The following is a 9981-nucleotide window of genomic DNA, read 5'->3' as shown; positions in this document are numbered from 1 at the left end:
CCTGTTATATAGAAAGAAACTAAAGTAGTCGCCGTATTGAAACCAGGGAAATCTGGGGACAACCCCAAATATTTCAGTCCAATTTATCTTTTATGAACTATTCGTAAGTTACTTAAGATATTTTTGTTGATCAGACTCTCTCCATATACAGACTCTTCCCTACCGATGGTGCAAGCGGGTCTTACGCTCAAAAGAAATTGCTGTGATCAAGTTCTTGATCTCATAACTTTTCTCGAATAGGGCTACCGCAACAAGAAGAAAACGGGCGTTGTCCTGATGGATCTAACATCAGCACACGATACAGAGTGGCGAGATAGCCTACTTTATAAACTGATAGAAAAAACTAAGTGCAGTCAGATGTATAAAATAATGAAGCACTTTTTAAGTGCAAGAAAAATTAGAATAATACTTAACGGCGAGAGCAGCAGACGCATAGCACTCGGCAATTACCTCTCTCGGGGCTCGCTGCTGACCCCTTTATTATTTAACTTCTACACAGCGGATGTTCAAAAATGGTTCAAATGGCTCTGAGCACTATGGGACTTAACATCTGAGGTCAGCAGCCCCTAGAACTTAGAACTACTTAAACGTAACTAACCTAAGGACATCACACACATCCATGCCCGAGGCAGGATTCGAACCTGCGACCATAGCAGTCGCGCGGTTCCAGACTGAAGCGCCTAGAACCGCTCGGCCACGACGGCCGACTGCGGATGTTCCAGATACAAAAGTACCGTAAGTTTATATTCGCGTACGATATGAAAATAGCTTATCAAAGTAAAAGTTTCGAAAAAAAATAGAGCAGAAACTGGACGAAGATCTTGAGCTGCTGCACCTATATTACACTAAATGACATCTACAACCCAATCCAGACAAGGCAATCAGTGTAAACATGCATTTTAATAATAGAGAATTCAAAATAACTTTTAACATCTGAATGAACAACCAGATTGTTAAACATGAATTTCCAAACTAATATTATTGATCAACTGCCCAAACCTGGCCATTTTTATGGCTATGTGATCTAATATAAATAACGCGAGATGACTGACATCATCTATGTACCAAACACTAGAAAGCAATACATTCAAAGATGATCTACAGTGGTGTGCAGCCTCAGTGGAAATAAAACTTACGTGATCAGAGCTGTTTAGCTTTACAGCCCTAATAAGCCGAAGCAATTAGCAATATCACCGTATGTACTGCGTCTGGTGTGTCGGAGTGATGGTTCTCGCACACGTCTGCGACGACGGAAGAACTCTAGCCACAAAAACAAAAAAAACAAAAAACTCTTTCAAACACTAGGACGGCAGAAGGCGGTCCTCTGATTGGTATAGCCTAATACTGTCTTCTCCTCTCCGTGTTCTTCAGACAGCAAACGCGAACTCCCAGCCACAAGGACGGAGCTCAGATAACGTGTCTACGTGAGTATAGGCAGAAGAAGTGCTCTCAATCACTGAACGCTGCGTACTCAACGACGACTCCCTACCCAGAGACGAGGTCCAGAATAGTATAAGTTCGCAACAGTGCAGTGCCTAACCACTCCAACTATAAAATCTCCGCCGGCCAGAGTGGCCGACCGGTTCTAGGCTCTACAGTCTGGAACCGCGCAACAGCTACGGTCGCAGGTTCGAATCCTGCCTCGGGCATGGATGTGTGTGAAGTCCTTAGGTTAGATAGGTTTAAGTAGTTCTAAGTTCTAGGGGACTGATGACCTCAGAAGTTAAGTCCCAAAGTGCTCAGAGCCATTTGAACCATTTTATAAAATCTCCTCAGAGCAAAGATAGCAAGTCCGTCTGTACCAACAAAAGCTGATACTAAGCGACCATCAAACACAGGCACTCAAAACGGAAGACTACTTTCTCTCCACCGCTGGCTTCGCAGCAAAGCTCGGCTCTCCTGCCCCAGAACTTCAGAAAGCGAATGATATTCTCGAAATCACGGAAAACTCTCCCTGTCTACAGATTCTTCCAAACGCCGACCAACCATATTTTAGTCTCTTGTCGTCCGGCGCGGAAAGTTTGCGAGGAAATATCAATCCTCGTTAATTAGGAATACATACAATGGTACGCTTCTCAGAGTAAAATATCCTCAGAAATAACCCAGCCTGCGTGATTTCCGAGGTTACGCTTCCTCGTTCCTCTCTGCTGCGTCCAAGGTTTTCAGAGTTTCCTAAGTATTATCCGGTTATCCTTCCGGCCCCGCTACAACAGCCGGCCGCCGCTGTATTGTGCTTCCGCACTCAGGTGCCCCGACCGTCCGTCTTGGCTAGGTGTGTCAAGCAGGACCAACACACCTGTGCGGGCTTTTCCACCCAGGGCTTGAGTTACGCCTGCCATTTCATTTCCACTGGCGTTCCAACCTCTACTAGTACAGGCAATCATTCATTACGCCGTTTTGATAATAAAGACACTCAGTCACCTTTCATGCAATAAGCGTTAACAACAATTTACAAGGTGTACGTGACAATGTGAGTCTTCTTTAAATATTCATATATATGATGTACAATCTATCAAATGATACCTAATTCCAGTTGTAAATCACGGCAACGTGTGTAGATGAGTGCTTGTAAGGTGCGAAATTATAACCACCTTGCGTATGTAATGCTGAATGTGTCTTATTTCGTGATGTAATCTCCTTTTTAATGTTTGAATTGTAAATGCAGAACAATAAATAGATAAATAAAGAGCGTTCCTTCCGTTTATCAATGGTGCTAACGTAGGTTTTTACGAGCGCTTCTGGAGCTGCGCGCAGGAAACGAGTGCCACATTCATTTGACAAATACCGTTCTGGCCAGCAGATGCCAAGTTACAAACTACTGCGCTCCGGTCAGGTATTTCAGATACTATCTAAGGAGATGAAGACAAACGGAGGCGGCTCTTATTTAACGAGAAAAAGCAACTCTGATTTCCCATTGTAACTCACGAGAGACATAGAGAATCATATTCTCTGTAAATGTTTTTGAGTTTCCAATGAGAAAAATCTCCTTTTTAGTTACTCCAAAACGAAGATCAGTTGAACAGCAGTCGTTTTAAAAAGCGGAGGTCCGGAGATTAGTTTTCTTATGAGTGGAAATGATATTTATTTAGAAATTGATTCGATTTCAATGACAGCAATATTATTTATATACCTCGTGTCTGTTCTATCGGACGAGTCTGAAAGAACAAACGCTATATATAATTAAGGCGAGATGGCCAATGATCTCTTCAGCGCAGAGGCACACCAGTCTCGAACTCTTACGGGAATCCGCGAAATACCGCGATTAACGAAGGTAATGGGTAAGGGGCACTACATTAGTAGTGTGTGGATAAGTTGAGAATTCGGGTCCGACGGAGGCGTTCTAGTGTAGCCCGTGCAAGTAAAGTGACCACTGCATCCAGATGGCTTGGTGGTCACTGCATCTGCCTAGTAAGACCCGGGCAGAATCCCTGGTTGGCACAAACTTTCAGTTTTCCCCATTGGCTTCAATCAACGCCCACTCACAGCCAATTTCTGTAATTCCTTTGTGTCTTCAGCAATATTATCGTTCAGAGCCAATTAGCATTTTGTATTTTTATGGACAAATTATCTATTTCGTTGTTCTAAATTTATTGACTTTAGAACCTCTCAGTGGAGAATTTTTTCCCTGCCCTCCACACCAAAAATACCGTGTTACATTCTAATAGACAACGAAATCTTATGTTCTACCAAATACAAAGACAGTTTTATATACAATTTACTGTTGCGAATCTGGACGTTCAGTTCAAAAAGTAGCTGTAGATTGTAGACACTTCTCTTGCGCTCTACGTTTCTAGTCCTTTTGAACCACACTAAATCACGAAAATTCCTGAAGATTGACAAACGTATGAGTAACTTCTGATGGAAGAGGGAGGCAGGTAGCTCGACCCACCTATTTGAACTGGCCACACTTGTGCTGCTCACCCAGAGGAAATCGTAGACTGCGCCTAGAATGAAGTCAAAACTGTGCCTCCGGAAACCCATTCCATGACCATAATTACAGAATATCCAAAACAGAGATAAGGACTAAAAATCAGAAATAAATGTTTCGTTTCTAAATGATACATACAGCCCACACATTATAACAACAATTTAAGCTCTGAGCAACTGCCAAAGTGACGACTAACAGTTTAAATGCATGCGTTACAATGGAGTATTAAATTTTCTTGCACTCTCCCAAATTTCCCTGCTGCGAATTCATACACCGACGGCTTCATACAACGCCACTGGAAAAAAAGACCATGGGAGTGAGATGCGGAAAACATGTTACTCTTGGGAAAGTATCTTCCACTCAAATGCAGCTATGTGGTGGTAGTTTTTGTTCATGTGCTCGTGGACATTATTACTGTAGTGTCATGTTGAAGCCGTACCCTCTAACAGACAACAAAACACACATTTTACGACAACTGTAGGAAAACATCTTCAATTAACTCCAAATAAGGTTGTAACGATAATTGTCTGCAGTGCAGTTATTGTGATAAATAAAAGACCCTGGGGGCTTGTATTCTCTGATTCGGATTTTTCTGTGCGCTGGCCAGGAGGGGAACCGCGAGAAGACTGTACGCTTACAGGCTAAATCCCGCGGCGTATTCTCGGAAGTCGCCCCACTAGGCGAGAAAAATGGCACCGATGGAGCAACAACAAATCAAAAAACAATGATAAGTTGTCATACACTAACAATGGCAATTGCAGTTTATAAAGAAGAAACCGAAGCTTAAGTTCGTGACAAGGCTAAGTGGCAAAAGAAAATATTAATATAACAAGAAGCTGAAAAGCAATTCCAAAAATAGACACTTTGGAGAGGTGGTCATTCCTGCAATTGGATAGCACTTCCCAAGATGTGCTTACCTAGCAGAATGTGCTGTCTGCCTACTATTCGACGTCACTTTCACTAGAGATGCGGTAAAACTCATTTCTCATGTAGGCTTGGGAGAGTTCACATTTATTGGAGACTTAGAGGGTGTAATGAAACTGGATAATGCATTATCCTCATTTCTTCGGTTATCAACATAAAACACTTATATTCTTCATGCAATTTATCGGGTGTTTTGTTATTTATTTATACGGATAGCTCTTTTGGAGTTTACGATAAATCAACTGTGATTTGTATTCAGTTTTCGTTGCTTCCAGATATCCTCCATCCTTTGAGAGTGTCGTTACTTTCCTTCTTGGGTCCACTTTCTTCCTTGTGCAGACCTCTTTCTTTCATGAAATCCTGCCTTTTGTATTGCTTGTCTAAAAGGTATTCTGCTATCTATTATGTCCATTCTAATTCCTGTGTTTTTCGTATCTTTGTCAATTTCGGTGAACCATGTGGGTCTGCATTTGTAGCTGTTTAGTAAATTTAAGTCTGTTACTACACTCCTGGAAATGGAAAAAAGAACACATTGACACCGGTGTGTCAGACCCACCATACTTGCTCCGGACACTGCGAGAGGGCTGTACAAGCAATGATCACACGCACGGCACAGCGGACACACCAGGAACCGCGGTGTTGGCCGTCGAATGGCGCTAGCTGCGCAGCATTTGTGCACCGCCGCCGTCAGTGTCAGCCAGTTTGCCGTGGCATACGGAGCTCCATCGCAGTCTTTAACACTGGTAGCATGCCGCGACAGCGTGGACGTGAACCGTATGTGCAGTTGACGGACTTTGAGCGAGGGCGTATAGTGGGCATGCGGGAGGCCGGGTGGACGTACCGCCGAATTGCTCAACACGTGGGGCGTGAGGTCTCCACAGTACATCGATGTTGTCGCCAGTGGTCGGCGGAAGGTGCACGTGCCCGTCGACCTGGGACCGGACCGCAGCGACGCACGGATGCACGCCAAGACCGTAGGATCCTACGCAGTGCCGTAGGGGACCGCACCGCCACTTCCCAGCAAATTAGGGACACTGTTGCTCCTGGGGTATCGGCGAGGACCATTCGCAACCGTCTCCATGAAGCTGGGCTACGGTCCCGCACACCGTTAGGCCGTCTTCCGCTCACGCCCCAACATCGTGCAGCCCGCCTCCAGTGGTGTCGCGACAGGCGTGAATGGAGGGACGAATGGAGACGTGTCGTCTTCAGCGATGAGAGTCGCTTCTGCCTTGGTGCCAATGATGGTCGTATGCGTGTTTGACGCCGTGCAGGTGAGCGCCACAATCAGGACTGCATACGACCGAGGCACACAGGGCCAACACCCGGCATCATGGTGTGGGGAGCGATCTCCTACACTGGCCGTACACCACTGGTGATCGTCGAGGGGACACTGAATAGTGCACGGTACATCCAAACCGTCATCGAACCCATCGTTCTACCATTCCTAGACCGGCAAGGGAACTTGCTGTTCCAACAGGACACTGCACGTCCGCATGTATCCCGTGCCACCCAACGTGCTCTAGAAGGTGTAAGTCAGCTACCCTGGCCAGCAAGATCTCCGGATCTGTCCCCCATTGAGCATGTTTGGGACTGGATGAAGCGTCGTCTCACGCGGTCTGCACGTCCAGCACGAACGCTGGTCCAACTGAGGCGCCAGGTGGAAATGGCATGGCAAGCCGTTCCACAGGACTACATCCAGCATCTCTACGATCGTCTCCATGGGAGAATAGCAGCCTGCATTGCTGCGAAAGGTGGATATACGCTGTACTAGTGCCGACATTGTGCATGCTCTGTTGCCTGTGTCTATGTGCCTGTGGTTCTGTCAGTGTGATCATGTGATGTATCTGACCCCAGGAATGTGTCAATAAAGTTTCCCCTTCCTGGGACAATGAATTCACGGTGTTCTTATTTCAATTTCCAGGAGTGTATTCATTCGGTATATGTGGCCATAAAACACTAGTCTTCTTTTCCTCATCACATCAGTTAGCTTTTCTATTTCAAATAGAGCTCTCTATTTGATCTTCATTTGCATTCAACATTCCCATTACTTCTAGGTCCTAGTAATTTCCATAGAATTTTTCTTCCAACTTTTTCCAGATTTTCAAGATCCTAAAATTTTGTTAATTTAAGTGCTTCTACTTAATACAGTAATTCAGGCATTAACACTGTTCGATAGTGTCTTACTTTTGTGTTCCAGGACAAAGTTTTTTTTGTTATATATGTTTTTTTTTATCATTTGGAATACCCTTACCATTTTGTGTTCTCAATTGTCTATGGCTGTCTTTTCTTTTGTGCTGCTTGTTATCCATTCTCCTAGGTATTTATAACAGTTTGCGTTGGATATTGCGTTTTTATGAATTTTAAGATCTGGAGGGACATCTCTGATATTTGTCGTGAAATTTGTTTTCTCAAACGATATTTTTAGTCCTATTTTGTCTGCATGTTTCTGTAGTTCTGTGATCTGCTCTTTGGTACTATCCAGTGAGTCAGTAATAAATGCTATATCACTCGCAAAAGCTAGGCAATCTATGGTGATTTTATTTGGGTTTCTTCCTAGCTGAACATCCTTAGTATTGATGGATTTTCTCCATTCTCTCACTACCTTCTCTAAGCCGCAGCTAAAATGTAGGGATGATAAACCAACTCCCTGTCTTACTCCTGATTTTATTTCAAAAGGTTTGGACAGCTGCCCCATAAATTTTACTTTTGATGTTGTGTTTGTTAAAGTCCATTTAATTATTTCTTTGGTTTTATTGTCAAGTCCAAATTTCTTAAAATGTTGACCAGTGCATTTCTATCAATTGAGTCACATGCTTTTTTAAAATCTACAGAATTTATAAGGTATTTCAGCGTTCTGATTTCCCTCATTTCTGTTACGTTCTATAGATTTAGTATTTGCTCTGCCCAAGACTTTCCCTTCCCAAATCATGCTTGATAATTTCCTACTTGTAGGTCAAGAATACCTTCACCTCTCTTCAAAAGCGCAGTGGACAAGATCTTATAGTCACTATGTAGTCACTATTTAACGTTACGCTTATGTAGGAGAGCTAGTCGGCTGCTTAGAATTGGTACAAGGTAAGGTGAATCTGTTTGCGAAGTTGAGCCGCCCCAGGGCCGATAGCACACCGTTGCTGAACAGTTTAGTATAAGTTACTTAAATTTTGATCGCAAGTTCTATTAAAAAACAGTGCTAAATTAAAACTGGTCAATCGCATGTGTTAGCGGACATACAACTGAAAAGAGAACCAAAAGATACTTCTGTTAAGAAGGCATAAAAAATTGTTTAAATAATATTTAGGGATAATCTGTAGTCATTTAACATGAGCGCACTTGCACAAGAATTTTTGCAATTTTGTTTATGGACAAACCTTTATATGTAATTACTGTAAATTATCTGATTTTTACGGATAGTAACATATTAGGTTAGTCCTGGAAGTAAATCAGATCATGTCTGTAGAGCTTGAGAACGATGCATTTTTGGTGGGGATGACCTTCAGCCAATGAGAGATGGACAGTCGTTGAACACTGCTGGAGTCAAGTAGAGATGGGGACTTCTCGAGTGAAGAGATCAAGGGAGCGATTCTAGAGACTTTATGTCGAGTTACAGAAGAAGGTAGACCTTGTAAGGGGTCCGTAGGCCCTTACTATAAGTTTTGCGACAGCACAGGTCGACAGGACAAACAATCGATAGTGTGCGTCGGGTGGCGAGAGCGAGAGCGAGTGTTGAGAGTAGTGTGGTACGCGCTGTGGGCCGAGCCGGGTGGAGGTCTGTTGCTGGAATGCAAGACCGTACCGACAAAGGGGGTGGCCATCGCCGTGGTTTAACCCCTTGTGTTAGAAATATACGGAAAAGTGAAAAAGTATAATTACTAGTGTGATTCAGTGATATTTTTGTGCCGATATTTGTAATTACGCATCTACCGCGCCAGCATCATTTGGATTGCAGTGTGGGATTGCAGTGTTGGATTGTAGTGTTGGATTACAATGATTGAAATTGCGTGTGACGATAATGAACAACGAAGAGGCCTGTGGTGAGATTAGCCATTATTAATTCTGTACGACGAAGGCAGTGGCTGTCTCCTTCCTTTTGGTGTTTTTGTGATGAATATAGTTTGTTGATTAATGAAGCTGTGTTGTTGTTCTTCTTGGCACCAGACATATCATTATTACAGCATTTGAGAAGGACAAAATGGAATGTAACAACTCCGTAGCAGTCCAATCCGATTGCCAGCCCCATTAGGTACACTGTCACATTAATTAATATCTATTTGGGCTGCTATCAGATCCCGATCGAGCGGGATAAGTCAGTAAGAATAAACCGGAGTGTTACACCCTTGGCTTACCGTGAAAGGACAAGTGCAATTATCGGACGAATCGCAAAGAACAATAGGTAATTTTATCTTATTTAACGTGAGAAAAAATGTTCCAATGTTGTATCGGGACATAGCATAAACTTTAATATCGCGACAAGAAACAGTGCATTGTGAACAATACAAAGTAATAGCACCTTACGATTGTGACTAAACTTTTTCTTGCCATTTTAGATGAGAATAATAGTGTCAATAAACTGTGTTATAATGTGCAAATGCGTAAATCCGCACGAAAAACTGTGAAAAGTGAACACCAAAGAAAGACACGTGTGAACATTATTACGACCAAAACGAGCCAAGAATTCGTCACGAAAGTTTTAAAGAAGTGTTTAGTGATAATATTTTGGCTGGAATTGCTTTTTAAATAGTGAAAATTCGGACAGCTTCATGTGGACCCATAAACTGTTATGCAGGCGACAATTTATGTGGCAACGCAATTGTTGAGTGACGTCACGCAGACCCTTGTAGCAGCTGCGCCAAAGAGCTTCAATCTGCGAGGTGATTTCACATGTCATCCCAACTACCTGTGCAAAGAGTAGTTCAAGCACAGACGCACTACACCGAGCGCTGTCCCGACATCTAGCAGCCGAACTACAAACTACGCCCGCCTGCAGCGCCACGGAGTGGCTGGCTGAGAACTACGACGTCCCACCACAGCGAGACCTCACGCGGTTCCGGCGGCAGTACAGCGCCACGCCCACTTCAAACGTCAAAACATCGCGACTCGTGGTAACGTCGGTTGGTGAGTGGAGACGACTG

This window comes from Schistocerca americana, chromosome X (genome assembly GCF_021461395.2).
Source record: "Schistocerca americana isolate TAMUIC-IGC-003095 chromosome X, iqSchAmer2.1, whole genome shotgun sequence".
Taxonomy (NCBI): domain Eukaryota; kingdom Metazoa; phylum Arthropoda; class Insecta; order Orthoptera; family Acrididae; genus Schistocerca; species Schistocerca americana.
This window is presented reverse-complemented; position numbering follows the sequence as displayed.